Source organism: Pelobates fuscus, chromosome 1 (genome assembly GCF_036172605.1).
Source record: "Pelobates fuscus isolate aPelFus1 chromosome 1, aPelFus1.pri, whole genome shotgun sequence".
Taxonomy (NCBI): Eukaryota; Metazoa; Chordata; class Amphibia; order Anura; family Pelobatidae; genus Pelobates; species Pelobates fuscus.
In genome coordinates, this window is record NC_086317.1 from 494,992,551 (window position 1) to 495,009,348 (window position 16,798).

Below are 16,798 nucleotides of genomic sequence, written 5' to 3' on the forward strand. Positions count from 1 at the left end.
ATGTGGTGCTTGGATTCAAGGACCACTGGGAGAAAGACTCGGGAGAGGCCCTTTCCGCACAGGAATGGGACAAGATCTTCACCCTCACACATCAGTTCGAAGTACCAAGAACTGAGCTACAAAATATTAACTCGCTGGTACAGAACACCCGACATTTTACACCGCATGCACGAGAACACCCCGGACACATGCTGGAGATGCGGCTCACACCTTGGCACACATTTCCACATATGGTGGACATGACCCGTAATCGCCTCATACTGGGAGAAGATCAGGGAGGAGATACACGAAATAACAGGCTCAGGGATATCTCTAAACCCCCTAACGATATTACTACACCACACCCCCACTCCCATAAAGGCATATAAGAAGTCCCTAACGCTACCACTGCTCAATGCAGCCAAGTCCCTCATTCCAGCGATGTGGAAACAGAAGGGGGCGCCCACCCTCCAGCAATGGGTGACAAAGGTGGAAGAAATACACTCAATGGAAACTCTAACGGCAGACCTCCATGGAAGACAGGAGCAGTGTGCACTGACCTGGTATCCATGGGCAACATACCTAGCCAACAGATTAGCGACCCCAAGTGCGATACCCCAGGGGCCCTCAGAAGCCCAGAACACACATACCTAACCTCCCCACCTACCCCCCGCCCCAATATCGACAACACCCACCCCCCGCCTCATGACTGGACCTCAGACCGTTCCCCGAACGACTAACGCAGACAGTTTAAGGACCATTTATTCAGGCGGACAGGCCCACATTAGGGACACGATCTGTCCTGGATAGGACGGGAAGCACACAACAGTTGGTTAAACCCAGACAGACACACGAAACTTAAACCATCTACACCAAATCAGGGAAAGCGTACCAGAATGGGAGACATAACACCGGACCCCCGCGTACTCAGCAGATAGAGAGACACAGCTGTAGAACTGAGTAGCACCTGGGGTGGAAACTTGACCTGATCCGATACAAACGCACAGACTCCCACACCAGCAACACAACTGACTGTGGCACGGGCAGAAACCCGGACACACCCCCTAAGACCGACTAATCTTGCACAAAGACCGACTGCCGGCAACAAGAGCCCAGAGAGCGTAACCGCACCAGCCCGTAGGCTCCACAACGGTGAAATAACTGAGGAGTAGCTATACAACCACGGAACGTGGAATATAGACCTTGGTGACGGTCACCAGTACTGTAGATTACATACCGTAAACACAACAGTAAAACACCCGACACAAACGTACAAAGGGCTCATAAAAAAAAAAAAGGGATACAGTTACGACTGACATATAGAAGGAGAACCGGTGTACTAACGCCTAACACACAGGGCTGAGAGGTAGACGGGAACATATGGTGGGGAAGCGACCACAAACAACAAAACAGCAGTGGTCACTTTACGAATAGCCTAACAACCTGACAAGGCCACAGTCGCAGGCCTGAACCCAGGCTGGTGCATTGGGTAAAACCGACTGTTAGAAGTGCACAGTTTAGCGGCACAGTTTTCCTTTATTACAGATGCTGTTGTTGAAAAGGACACATTGTACAGCTTCTCACCGTTACTTGTATTCCACATGAAAAAAGATACTAAATAAAGATTGTCAAAAAAAATATATATATCCTTGAATATTCTGTTGCTAGCAGCTATTCGTGAGGTTTCAGTTCGGGAGTTTGGAGCATTCCCTTGTATCCAGTTTGAGAGTTTGGTGTTCTGCAGTAGCTGTGCCTGTATCTCTGGAAGGGGAAGAACTACTAAACGGCAGCTTAACCCTTTTATTCCTTGGGGTGCCATTACAGAGGGGATCTGAAAAGATATTCTAATCCACTAATTCTCAAATAGTTAAATTGTACGTCCAGATCTCCATGTACATTTGACACCAAAAGTTTGTAGTGAACATTACTCGAGAATAGCTCCGACGGGACCAATTACATATACTTGGTACCCATATCGGCTAGTGATGGATGCCTTAGGATGTTGTGAATGATCCCTCACCATGTGGGAGGATATGGAGCTATTAGTGATAGCCCACAGAGACGGACGGGCAATTTAATTACCCGCCAACTCACCATCCATTGGAGGATGCTGTGATACTGACTCTGCCTAGCCCACACCACGTTGGGAGGGACTTGGACTCCCTCCACCCTGGGAGTAGACAACCAATAGAAAAGGAGTATGAAACTCGCTTACACTTGAATCAAAGCGTAATTGCAATCAAGCGTGGGATACATCCCCTCTCATTTGTCCGGACAGTGTATTGGATGATTGCAGACATACACCATTGGGAGATAAGATATTTAAGAGATTTTCTGGTTAGTAGAATGTTTTCCACTGATGAAGGTGCATCTCAAATAGCACCAAAACGCGCGTTGGGCATTTGCTTCTTTTTCTTCGGTTATGGGCACGGCCCTTTTTGCCTAACTCCTTTTCTGTTTATCATGTGGTTATAATTATTATTATTTTCTCTATTCTTTATTGCTCCTATGTTAGTTTAACAGGGAGAGAGGTTTTTTAATTTTACAACCAGCTTGTTTTTTAGCTGGCTTCTGATCTTGTATCCTCTACTCTCCATTCACTAACATTCCTGACAATGCCTCCACTTTTTCTTTGAGATATCTTACCTGTGTATACAGGGAGTGCAGAATTATTAGGCAAGTTGTATTTTTGAGGATTAATTTTATTATTGAACAACAACCACGTTCTCAATGAACCCAAAAAACTCATTAATATCAAAGCTGAATATTTTTGGAAGTAGTTTTTAGTTTGTTTTTAGTTATAGCTATTTTAGGGGGATATCTGTGTGTGCAGGTGACTATTACTGTGCATAATTATTAGGCAACTTAACAAAAAACAAATATATACCCATTTCAATTATTTATTTTTACCAGTGAAACCAATATAACATCTCAACATTCACAAATATACATTTCTGACATTCAAAAACATAACAAAAACAAATCAGTGACCAATATAGCCACCTTTCTTTGCAAGGACACTCAAAAGCCTGTCATCCATGGATTCTGTCAGTGTTTTGATCTGTTCACCATCAACATTGCGTGCAGCAGCAACCACAGCCTCCCAGACACTGTTCAGAGAGGTGTACTGTTTTCCCTCCTTGTAAATCTCACATTTGATGATGGACCACAGGTTCTCAATGGGGTTCAGATCAGGTGAACAAGGAGGCCATGTCATTAGATTTTCTTCTTTTATACCCTTTCTTGCCAGCCATGCTGTGGAGTACTTGGACGCGTGTGATGGAGCATTGTCCTGCATGAAAATCATGTTTTCTTGAAGGATGCAGACTTCTTCCTGTACCACTGCTTGAAGAAGGTGTCTTCCAGAAACTGGCAGTAGGACTGGGAGTTGAGCTTGACTCCATCCTCACCCCGAAAAGGCCCCATAAGCTCATCTTTGATGATACCAGCCCAAACCAGTACTCCACCTCCACCTTGCTGGCATCTGAGTCGGACTGGAGCTCTCTGCCCTTTACCAATCCATCCATCTGGCCCATCAAGACTCACTCTCATTTCATCAGTCCATAAAACCTTAGAAAAATCAGTCTTGAGATATTTCTTGGCCCAGTCTTGACGTTTCAGCTTGTGTGTCTTGTTCAGTGGTGGTCGTCTTTCAGCCTTTCTTACCTTGGCCATGTCTCTGAGTATTGCACAACTTGTGCTTTTGGGCACTCCAGTGATGTTGCAGTTCTGAAATATGGCCAAACTGGTGGCAAGTGGCATCTTGGCAGCTGCACGCTTGACTTTTCTCAGTTCATGGGCAGTTATTTTGCGCCTTGGTTTTTCCACACGCTTCTTGCGACCCTGTTGGCTATTTTGAATGAAACGCTTGATTGTTCGATGATCACGCTTCAGAAGCTTTGCAATTTTAAGAGTGCTGCATCCCTCTGCAAGATATCTCACTATTTTTGACTTTTCTGGGCCTGTCAAGTCCTTCTTTTGACCCATTTTGCCAAAGGAAAGGAAGTTGCCTAATAATTATGCACACCTGATATAGGGTGTTGATGTCATTAGACCACACCCCTTCTCATTACAGAGATGCACATCACCTAATATGCTTAATTGGTACTTTCTTTACTTTTTGCATATTAGTAGTTTTACACTATTGGATTTTATTTCTATTTTAGGTATGTAACGAAATCCCTGTTTACCAGCCTCAGAAACAGCATTTCGTTTGACCATGCATATTATGCTTAATTTGTATAATACTAAAGAACCGAATAAAACTACCGAAGCACCCGACCTCCCACTGAGGTCGTGTGCCCCTCATTTACCTCCCAGATCTTGCGGTTAAACGCAAGTTAATTAACGAAAAGCATGGTGGCCCTCGTTCATGTGACTAACACGTGGCGGTCGCCATTTTAAAACCGTTGAACGCTCAGCGGTGGAAAGGCAACAATCCTATGGAACTATTTTCGGACACTTATTCCGCCACCCACCGCTGATACGTACGAAGTCTTCATCTATACGGGTAATATCTCCCGAACATATTAATCTCTTTGCCGTTCGGGACTTTCTTTCACCAAAGACCTACCGACCCCAGGTAGCTACAGTTACGGAGCTCTCTTCGGATTGAATTGCACAAACAACTGGTGAACTTGGACTTTGCTTGACGTTTTTGCTAACTGTGTTCGTGGGATCTGAGCGCTATTCGCCTATAATATGCGCTCAGATCCAAGCTATCTGGGGGTATGTGGAATATGGGGATTATGTTCGGTGAAATATAAGTTATATATTTTAATACTGTTTTGTTATAAAATAAAAAGAACATGTTTCTCTTTGCCCGGAGATAATTGTAGATTATGCTAACGTAGTGTACCTATAATCTTAATTTTAATAATGACAGGAGGCGAGTATTTTGCATAACTTTCTTTACTTTATGCCTCCAGCAGCACAAGTCAATCAGAAAACTTTAAACCAATCAGTAACAGGCATCACATCCATATATAAAGCCCTGACAGTCACATGATTTCCTCTTTCTTTGCCGCTTACCAGCCAAGGCACAGGTCAGAGTATTTTGCTCCAAACAGTTTTCATTTATATTACATTTATCATTATATTTGAATGTTTATGGTGTGGTATTTGTCCCCTGCTACCCTCTCCCTTCCCTACCCTGATTATCTGCTAAATTGCTTTTACATTTTGGTATTAGACTTGCTTTTCTTCCCTGATAATTTGCTAGTTGCCTTTTCAGTTGGTATTAGCTTTGTCTCTTTAATATGATAATTTGCTAATTCCCTTTTGCTTTGTGGGGATTACATTGGTCCTTCTATCCTGATTTTTTTGCTGTTGATTTTACGTTTTTCTATTGGACTTGTCTCTGCTGGTACTTTGTTGTTTCACTTTCTCCGATTTAATCTTGCGCGGATTGCAGCGTTTTTACCGTGATCGCGTTTTGTTTGCTCTGGTGCCAGGACTTCAGGGCAGGTCTCTGGGGGTTGGGGGTACCGGGTGGACTCAGTACTGTACCGGCGGGCCGCGATCGCCGACCGCACGGCGCATTTGCGCGCGAACGGCGGCCATCTTTAATCTCGCGAGATTCACGTCGGCCATTCGGTTTTAGCCAGTTCGTGATTCCCACGAACTGGCAGTCTGCTCTACATTGTCAAAAATAAAGTTCCTGTGAAATGAAGTTCTCCAAGTCTTTTTCTGGGAGATTATGTATTAAATGTTCACTGCTAAAATCAATCCTGTTACACAACACTGGCAGGTGGAATAAAGTTGACAGGATTATGCATGGAGTGTCCACTTATGTAGGACTGATCCCTGCTGTGTGCATATACTGGATGCAGTACTCAGGTCTGCTGGCAGTTTGCTCTATAATGTTACATACAAATGTCATGTGGAATAAAAGTTTTCTTGTAAATCTGGAGGATTAAGACTGGACTTTTCCCTGCTGTGGGCACATAGTGGATGCTTTACTCTATCTGCTGGCAGGGAAATTAAATAGAGCTGATAACTTACTCAGCTCCCTAATCCCACTGGACCTCACAACCACGGGATATACTCCATCACCACAGGGATACAGGACACAGTAGTGGAGGCACATAATGGAGGGGTGACCCCCCTTAAGCTGGGTGAACCCCAAGCATGGCAGACACCTCTCCAAAGTGACATTGTGGTTCAGGGGTGACCCCCCTTACATTGGATGAACCCCAAGAAAATCTGGTCCCTGTCCTAGTGACATACCTATACTGGGGTAACCCCCCTACGCTGGGTGACCCCCAAGCGAATCTGGTCCCTGTCCTAGTGACATACCTATACTGGGGTGAAACCCCTACGCTGGGTGACCCCCAAGCGAATCTGGTTCCTGTCCTACTGACATACTTATACCGGGGGAAACCCCCTATTCTGGGTGACCCCCAAGCGAATCTGGTCCCTGTCCTACTGACATACATAGACTGGGTGAACCTACGCTGGGCGAATCCCAAGCGAATCCGATTCCAGTACTAGGGAGATATATATACTGGGGTTTAACCCTCACGCCCTAGGACGGGCTGATAACCACGGAGTACGATCTGTTACCCTATGCACAGACCGGAACACAATGGATACATGTATGTCGACAGAACCAGAAAGGAGAGCTCACGGTGCTGCCAAATCTCCACAGTACTATATCCAATAAGGGTGACCCCTTGGATAATTTGGAGGCTACCGTACCTCCCCATACACGGGCTTACGTCCCGACATTACTGACCGCTCATCCCGGTCTTATTGAGGGTGACCCCCTCCTAAGACCACTCCCAGGAAATCTTTAAGTGGTACTGACTGAAACAATTCTGGGTGACCCCCAGTTGTACGTGGAGGCCCACTAGTGGCAATAAGTGTACTGCCGTACCTGACACCTGTTCGGTGCCCCACAAACCGAGAGAGTGTCTCAACATGCCATAAGAGACATACATACAGGGGTGACCCCCCCCTACGCTGGATGACCCCCAGGCTAGTCTTACTACGGTGCTAGTGGCATAGGTACGAAGGGGTGACCCCCACGCCCTTTTCTAGGGCTTCTACCTTCAGAGTACGCTCTGTCATTGTATGCACAGACCAGGGCACACTAGATGCATGTGTTCCGACACCTCTATGCTTCAACTGGAGGATCCGCACACCCTTAACCGAGAAGGAGAACTCACAATACTGCCAAACTCCACAAATCTAGGACATATAAGGATGAACCCTTGGATTATACATACTCGGGCTACGCCCCGACATCACAGACCGCTCATCCCGATCCTACTGAGGGTGTCCTCATTCTCAGACCGCTACCCAGATCCTGAGAAAGTGGTACCTATTGATCGAAATTCTGGGTGACCACAGTTGTACACAGAGGCACACTGAGTGGCAATAAGCGTACTATTGTACGATCCTGGCTCCACAGACCGAAAAGGTGTTAACCAACAGGTCGGACTTCCCTCAATTCCCCTGACCGATTTTCAGGGGAGGATTAAAGCCGCCAGGGCAGCTCCGGAGGAAGAAGTCCTCTCCAAGATACTGACTAACAAGTCGGACACCTTACACCTAAACACCATTGGAAGGGCGCAACACGGCTCCCCCAAAGGGGAAACAGAACACCCCGACTTAGCGGAACTGTCCCTCAGAACGTCCTGTCCATTAAACATCTCAGGCTCCATCATCAGGGGACGAGGACTTCACCCCTCCCCCTTCTCTGGAGATCATGAGAGAATGGAGAGTCTCCATCGGAAGAGATAAAGTGACAGAATCCGCCTAGCAAGAAAGGTTTCCTTAGGCACACTGGACAATCTGGTTTGACTCACATACCACCCGACATCCAGGGTCATCCGAGAGGGGTTTACCGGAGCACCGGGCACACTTTGCCAACTTCCGGCTTCAGGGAAAAGAAGTCCGAAACAAGCTCAGGGTGGAATGCCCATACCCTCTATGAACGAACAAGATAGTCCTCACCAGGGAGCTCGGTGTCACTGCGGGGATATCTATATCCCGATCAGGCCGGGGTCCACGTAAAGGTGTAAGAGAAGTTAGGATAAATTACTGGACATGATCATCCCCGAGTAAAAATTCTATACTTTGCGGAACTGACCCCACCCAAGACACCTCTAGAAACTCACGATGTGAAGGAATGGGTGCAAAGGGCAATATGTAGGTTGGAGGAACGCAAGGCAGACAGTGGCACAGAACGGCGCAAAACAGCCCAATTAAAGATGGATTTTACACCTTTGAAGTTAGGGACGAAAGAACAAGGACCTCAAGCGGACGGACTATTGTTTTGGTAGTAAGGAAGAAGACAGGAGACTATCGCCCAGTCATCAATCTAGACCAACCCAATGGTTTTGGGGCGTACCGACAACTCAAGAAGGAAGGTATACATCTATTAGGAGACCTACTCCTCGAAAGGGGTTTGCAAGATTGGATTTGAAGGACACTTACCTACTGGTTCACATGGTGCCTCAAGAAGTTTCGGAAGCTGGTCATGGCGCACTGAAGAGAAAAGGGTATCCGCTGTAGCATACCTAGACGACTTGCTGACCTTTTGCAAGTCCAATTCCTGACTACGTCTACAAACGAGATTTATGTTACTGTTTCGGGAATTGTTGGGATTCATAGTGAACAGAGAGGAGTCGGTTCGATCCCAGTTCCGAGTAACTACGTACCTCTACTTCGGAATAGATTCCACCTTGGGCGGATTACACCTTCCCACATCAGCGATAGCGATTTTTTGTAAGGAAATCCGACGGGTACGGCGGAAAGGCTCCATAATCCTTTGACTATTTCCCAGGACCACTTCACTACCGGGCCAGACATCGGCTGAAAGCTCACTGCCTGAGATCCGGGCACACCTATGAAATTGGGATCAGAATGGCAAGGACTTCGATAGTACTCATTACCGAGGTAAAGGAGCCAAGCGTGGCACCTACAATGATTGTTGTTAATTGGGATCATCCTCTGCTTCTTCAGTTTTAACTTGCCTTCGAGCAGATCCAAAAGGAGAACATCATCTATTGATAATGCAGGAGCGGCTAGAGTTGGTGGATTGGTGTCTTCCAAGGGAGACTGGTATGTCAAGGGACTATCGCAACCAACTAGAGACCTATTATGGGACTCATGGACAACAGGTATTCCCCGAAATAACTTATCCGCATGGAACACTTGGAGTTCGCTGGGGTATGGAAAGGGACTGCGATCCTTTTATTACCCCTATCTACCTCGATGTTGAATCTTTATCATAATTTTCACTACGGACCGTTTGGAAGGATGCGACTGTTTCATTAACGGGATACGTTCCGCTATTTAGACGGCGCATAGTACGATTCACGACACTCCGGTCGATCAAGAGCCTTTGATAGGCCGCTTTCTGCGGGGTAGCAAATGGTCCAGAACCATGAATCAAAGTATCACTTAGATAATTAGGTTCTCTTCAACCACTTAAGTTAATTATCTCCGGGATAGAGAGGAGGGGTTACACTCTTCCTGTGGGTGGGTGTAATATTTGTAAAGTACGATTGGTTCTGTATATTTTGTTACAGTCTTCCACAAGGTCCCATGTGGGAGTGTCCTTGGTGGAAGACCATCATAAAAGGGCTGAGTTTGGCCATCAATAAACACATTCGTTTTACCCCTTCATGAAGTCTCGACTCATGTTTGGGGAATTGGGAGCTATAATCACTACTTCACTCTTTTCAGCTTGGATTTCGGGAGACGCTACAAGGATCAGCGCTGCACGGATAGCAGGATCCTTTACAAGGTATTTTTGTCGATATCTACTATCACCACTGTACTTTACTTGGTCAAGTTTCTTTTAACTTTGGTTTATGCTTATATGCAGCGCTACACTTTTTTGGTTATTTGTATATCTGTTGGGTGTAGGAGGGGAGGAGAAATTTAGCTCTGTATAATTGTGTAATCTCGAATATATATTCGTAATTACCTATGTATCTGTATACGCCCCATATATTGTTACTTATACAATATTTTACTTTTTTTCATACCAAAATGTTAAAGAGATATATAACATACAACTACAGGCTAATAATACCAATAACAATACTGTATATATTATACATATAAGTTTGTTGTATTGGCAGGCAATATATATCCAAGCAGGATTCTGCAAAAAAAGAAAAATCATACGGCAAAAAATGAACAAACCAATGATGTGAAATTAATGATTAAAGCAAATTGATAGACACCGGTATTAATAACATATGGTACAAGTGTCCTTTGCCTGAGAATCATGTTCTGTAACGGAGCTCCTGTACTCCGTAGGCCAGGATCCTGGAACACTCCATCCCCAGTCGCCAAAGCTTGACTGGGGTTTCTCTAGAACTCTTCCACCCAACCAGACTATTCTTCCAGGCAGGTATCGTCCCCTCTTCAGCTTTCCTTCCAGGCAGGTATCGTTCCCTCTGCAGCTTCCCTTCCAGGCAGGTATCGTTCCCTCTGCAGCTCTGCTCATAGTCAGTGTGGCGAAACCAACTTCGCCACTGTGGGCTGGAGAAGCCTGGCTGCTAGCCTCCTGCCCTGCGACTATGGCCCCTGGACATATTGCACTTTAAAGACTATATTTGGGCATGTAACAATTTGTATTGCTGCTGCTGGCCCTTTAAAAGCAGTGATGGACATATTGGAACTTTTGGGACTACTGTACCTTTAAGACTGTGGAGCGTAGTACAGTAATCCTGCCTTTAATACTTTCATGTCTTGTATGTATTTTTGTATGCAGTTAACCTGGGTTATATATGTGTACAGCATTCATCTGATTGTTCGGTAGAATCACTCCATTCATTGTATGGAGGAAACTACCGAACAACCAGACCACCCAGGACTAAGTGTGCCTCCAATTACCGTTTGCAACAATGTTGCAAACAGGTAATTGGCAATCCATGTAATGTATTATGTGTCCTCTGGGTGGCCGCCATTCGTGAAACAACCACGTGGCGGCGGCCATCTTTAACTGCCGAACAGCGGTGTTTTGCCGTCGAGCGTCTGGAACTGAAATCGGACACTCGACTAGGCAAACACCGCTGAGACCTCCAGACTTCCAGGATTTCGTATAGAAACTACCGAATGACCCGTCGTTCGGTAGAAAGAAACATACGAACTAGGGGATTCATGCGAATCCCTCTTAGTCTCTATAACCCAAGTAATTCGTCTGTTTGCGTTCCCTTGTTTGTGACCGACCGCAGGGCCAAAATGCATGGAACTGTTTTCGGATACTTTACCCATGCGGTCGGTCAATACTTTAAAGTCCCATAACTCCCAAACCGTTTATCCGAATGGGCTGATTTTAACATATGTTGTCCCTCCAGACTAGGGCTATCTGGAGATATTGGATTTGTGGATGTACCCCAAGTATTTAGGGTACATCCAAAACTTGGGTAAAAATGTGTCCCTGTTAATTATGTTAAGTGCTAATCTAAGGGGAGGAAATGTGTGGGAGGTACATCCATGTGATTGGTTAATTTCATCCTCCCCCTGGGAGTGTCCTGTATGTACTTGTTGGTAATAAAAGCCAGACTGGGTGTCCCAGTCTTGAGTTCCTGCTTAACCCTCAAAATGAAGTGTCGTCTCGTTCTTGGGGGGGATTGGATTGTAAGCTGACTGCCAAGAGTGTAAGCCGATTGTATGCTTTTCTTGTTCAGCTGTTCCAGTTCGGAGTGTTATTTCGTATCCAGATCGGGAGTGTGGTGTTCTGCAGTAGCTGTGCCTGTGTCCAGAACAGGGGATTATCGCCTAAACTGATTTTTCCCCTTTTATGCTGAAACGGTCCGTTACAGTCAGTCTTATGAAGACACTTCTGACTCTCAGGCCTAGCTCTCTTGATTTAACCCAGGGCTAGAGGGAGCCAACAGGTCCAAAGACTCTTGTAACGGATTACCTGGCACCCGGACTGGGTACCTCCGTTGAAGAATGCTCCTAGCGTTTCCTGAGGACTCCAAGCACTGCAGCAGACACCATAACCACCGTAGACTCTTCAGAGAGCAAAACAGGAACCAGCGCTTACCAGAGCTTTAACAGGGATGTAGCAAGGGAATATGACAAGCATAGCAATCCCTTGTAGTAGATTCCCCCAATAAGAGACGGCACTCCAAATTGAGGGTAGAACTCAGGTTTAATTACACACACACTCTGCTTTTATGCAATTCTCCCCTGCAAGGGAGACCCCCACATACAATTATACATTATCCAATCACACAATGGTTACATCCCACAGATTCCCTCCCCTTAGCCTGAGAGGTAACCCAATTATACGTACAATTTAAACATACTTTTTACCCAACTTTCATAACTCTAAAACCATACATCCAATATTATTAACTAGCAACCAGGCTTCTCCAGTTCACAGTGGCAAGGTTGGTTCCGCCACAACTCTGTTACTGGGTTCCCTAAAAATCCACACAGGACACACAGTTCTAAAAGGTACTAACATACAAAACTTTATTTTGGACATGGACTTGCCTTGAGGGACTAATCAATAAACATGTGGTGACAAACATTTAGAATAAAAAACACATAGAACATTAGCAAATGAGCAATTAAAATTCTAAATACATTACATTAAAACAAATAACATTTCCAAATACAATAAAAAGCAATAATATATACATTTAATCACATATGCCTCATTTGCATACCAGCATTACACAAATGTCCAATCTTCTTTCAGGAACTCCTGGGACCAGGTCCATAGTGAGTGGGTCTGTGGCCTCTTCAAAAAGCCATTCTCAAATCAACAGCACATGGAGAGACAAAACAATATAAAAACAGCCAGGTGCAAACCATATAAGCACTCCCTCAAGTGCTTTAAATATTCAAATGTATATAGGATATAGAATGCACACCATAACAATCTCAAAAAAATATTTAAATTTTATTATGTACAAAAAAGTACCAGAATGTAAACATATAAGAAAAAATAAATATAAACAAAGTAACAGAAGTAAAGGCAGATACAATAAAATAATAGTAATAAATTACCACAAAAATCCTTCCAAGCCTCAGACAGAAACACGAGTCACCAAACCCCCCAACGTTTCGGCACCAACTGGCTGCCTTTATCAAGGGTACCGCTCTTCAGAAAGCCATAACATGAGAGCTTCTGTCACATTGATTAAAGTACTTTTAGACAGTTCTAAACTTTGTTTCTTTTTCCTTCACAGCCAAGCTGTAAACAACTTACGCACCACAGAGCTTGACTGCGGCAAAACCTAGAGAAATGAGCAGTGACAACGCATATGATAATGCTGTCCAAAACCTCCAAGAAACCTGTAGTGTGACTGCCTGCAAAGCCACGCAGTAGCAAAACAAGTAATGGACTCAAGATGTAACGTAAGGGGCACACTGTAGGCATCCAGACCACTTCAGCCCATTAAGGTGGTCTGGGTGCCAACTCCCATCACCCTTAACCCTGCAAGTGTAATTATTACAGTTTTTATAAACTGCAATATTTACATGGCAGGGTTAAGTCCTCCTCTAGTGGCTGTCTACCAGGGACTAGGGACTACTTTTGGTCGCTATGCATGAGGACCTCCAGCGTCACCGGAATCCTCGTAGGAAAGTATTGAATAATGCTTTCCTGTGGGGAGGTCTAATGCGCGCAGCATGAGCATAAGGTCTTCCCCCGCCGGCGGATGCTGGTGTGGGAGGAGCCTGACCCAGCACCAAGGGACATCGGCGCTGGATTCAGGTAAGTGCCTGAAGGGGTTTTAACCCTTTCAGCGACGTGGGATGGGGGTGTGCACTGCAGGATTCTACAGTGCCAGGAAAACGGGTTTGTTTTCCTGGCACTAGAGAATCCCTTTAGTAATTAATAGTCACAAACAAAACTTAATTTAGTAAAAGTGCCTTAGAGAACTTCTTTAAATATGAATAATTAATTGGAATTGTATTCTAACCTCCTGCTAATTGTTTAAAAATGAAATTTGCTCAACTATGGAGGTCAAATAATAAACCAAATATGTCAGATAATGAAAAGAGTTGCACTGTTGGAGCCAAAGATATTGTGATGGTTTATTTTTGGCAACTTTGTAAATCTCAATGAAAATTGCGTAGAAGATAAATAAGTAGGATATCATCAAATACTGTTTGGTGAGAGAGACTCAATAACAATCAATTTATTAAATAGATTCATAAAAGCACAAGTAGGACATAGTATAAATTGCACTTAGGGGTGCAGTACAGTAAAAATGGGTAAAACTCCCTGGAGACTAACTGATTATATAACAAATGGTATGTAATGGCCAATGAATGTTGGCTTAATGTATTGAACCAAGGAGAAATGTGGTGTGGCTGAACGCAGGCCTAATGCATTGAACCAAATTGAAAATGTAGCATTCTCTATGTACTGAACCACAGTGGCTATTTAATGTGCCAAAACGAAGGCTGAATTTACTGAACAAAATTGAAAATGTAGCGTGGTCGAACACAGGCAAAATGTATGGAGACAAAATGAACTGAACCCAAAATGAATTTGTAGCATAGCCAAACGTAGTCAGAATGTACTACTGACCCAAACTGAAAATGGCTGAACGTAGGCTACTGAACCAAAATGACTATGCAGCGTGGACGAACATACCGAACCTAAATGAATAAGTAACGCAGCCAAACGTAGTTAATCATGGTGAAGATGTAACATGGTCGAACATAGGCTGAATGTAGAATGTCAAAGAGAACTGGGGTAGGCTGACCGCGAATCAGTCTCTGTGACGAGAGCAATCTCGCCACATTGCATTGGAGAAGCCTGGCTGTCCGCCTGCTGCCTTTGGACTATGGCCCTGGGAGATTGGGCCCTTTAAAAACAGTATTCGGCCATACCAGAGTGTATGTCACTCATTCTGGCCCTTTAAATACAGTGGGGTCATTTGGTACTTGCCCTGTGTGAGCTGTGGTAACCCAGATAGCTATGCCATGGAGCCTATTCGTGTGATTAAAGACTTTGGCTCTATGGCGATTAAACTGTATTCGGTTGGTCTGAGTGCCATTCACCTAATAATGTGCACTCAGACCTGAGCTATCTGGGGATATGTGAAATGTCTGCGTGTTATGTGTAAAATGTGACTTTATGTATTTTAAAGTGTTTGTCGTTTTGCAACCATGTGGTTAATGGAGTCTGCCTCTAGTCCTGGATAATTGGATTACTTCTCCAATTATCTCCAGGGTAGAAGGGAGGAAACCAGGATGCATTGTGGGGATGTTTTTTCTGCCAGCCAGGGGGAACAAAAGATACTTTTACTAACTTTTGAACCCCTGGTCTGATTCATGCCATTTTTTTATATGTTGTTCCCCTGAATGGATTGATTGTGGATATGCATTTTTATGTGAATGTGATGTATGGTTTTAGAGTTATGAAAGTTGGGTAAAAAGTATGTTTTAACTGTATGTATAATGGGATTATGTGTCACACTAAGGGGAGGGGATGTGTGGGTTGCACCCGTGATACTATTGGTTATTTTATGCCTCCCCCTGGGTGTGGCCTGTATGTGTTCACTTGTAATAAAAACCAGGCTGGGTGTACCAGCACCTCAAACCACTGCTTGACCCTCAACACGGAGCCTTGTCTCGTTCTTGGGGGGATTCACTGTATGCTGTTGGAGATCGATTGCTAGGAGTGTAAGCTGATGTCTGCTTTTCCTGTTCGTCTGCTAGCAGCTATTCGTGAGGTTCCAGTTTGGAGTGCTATTTTGTATCCAGTTCGGGAGTTTGGTGTTCTGCAGTAGCTGTGCCTGTCTCTCAGAAAGGGGCATATCGCCTAAACGTATTTTAACCCCTTGTCTGCTGAAACGGTCCGTTACAGTCTCCCTACTCACAAATGGATTCTCCTCCACGGATGCCAGAACGGCATCCTAATCTGGCAAGCCCTCGAACCGAAGTTGTGTGGTTACCTAGCAACCAGGTTCCAAATGTTGGCACAAAGTCAGGAGTTAGCAAGGGGTGGGGTAGATAAAGGCTGATTTATTTGTATATTGATCTTAGGGGGTGTTATTTACGGTCATCTCCCCCTGTTTATGCCATTATTCCTACCTTGTGTTTTCCTTTCATATATGTTTTTGCCTTAGGCCTGTCTAGCCTTCCCCTGCCTGGCTTGATCTACCTTTCACTCCTTTTTTTATTCTTCACTGTCTGTTGTGGTGCATGCTGTGCCCCTTTGGGGGCTGATGATCCTAACTGGGGTTTTTCCCCCGGTTACAAAGGTTTTTTATTTTCTGCCATGTCAGGTCAGGTCTCTCTCGTATAACCCGTGTACGGCCCTTTAGGTCGAGGTGTATCTTTTTTGACCTTAGGTGTTTATAGTTTGGTTCGGTTTTTCAGGACATACCGGTGGGTGTTTGTGGTATCTTCTTAGTTATTTTCTTCTGTCTTTGGTTACGTATTCTATACCTTACTATGTCTTGGTAGATAGATCGGTCATGTTTATGGTTTGTTTTTTTCCTATTTGGTTTTCCTGTCCTTTAGTTCCTTTCCGTGATGGTACTTTTTCCATGAAGTATCAGTTTTCTTTATTTTTTTCTTGGTTTTTAGTTCCATCGTTTCTTTCTTGGTGTCTTTCGTTTTTTTCCTCCCGCTCTGGTTGTCGAGAGGCCTCGCTTCAGGCCTCCTCCGACTCCCCGGGCTTTCGTGGATCGCAGAGAACGTCACCAGCATTTCCTCTGGCCACTGGCGGCCATCTTGGACCCTGCGCACTTGCACGGGATCCAAGCAGCCGTTTAATTTTCTTATTTTCTCAAGTTTACAGCTTATCTGCCACCCTCCCTTATTGGACTCATGGGCGCGGCCCTAGGCTGTGTTATCGTTTCGACTTCTGTCAGTC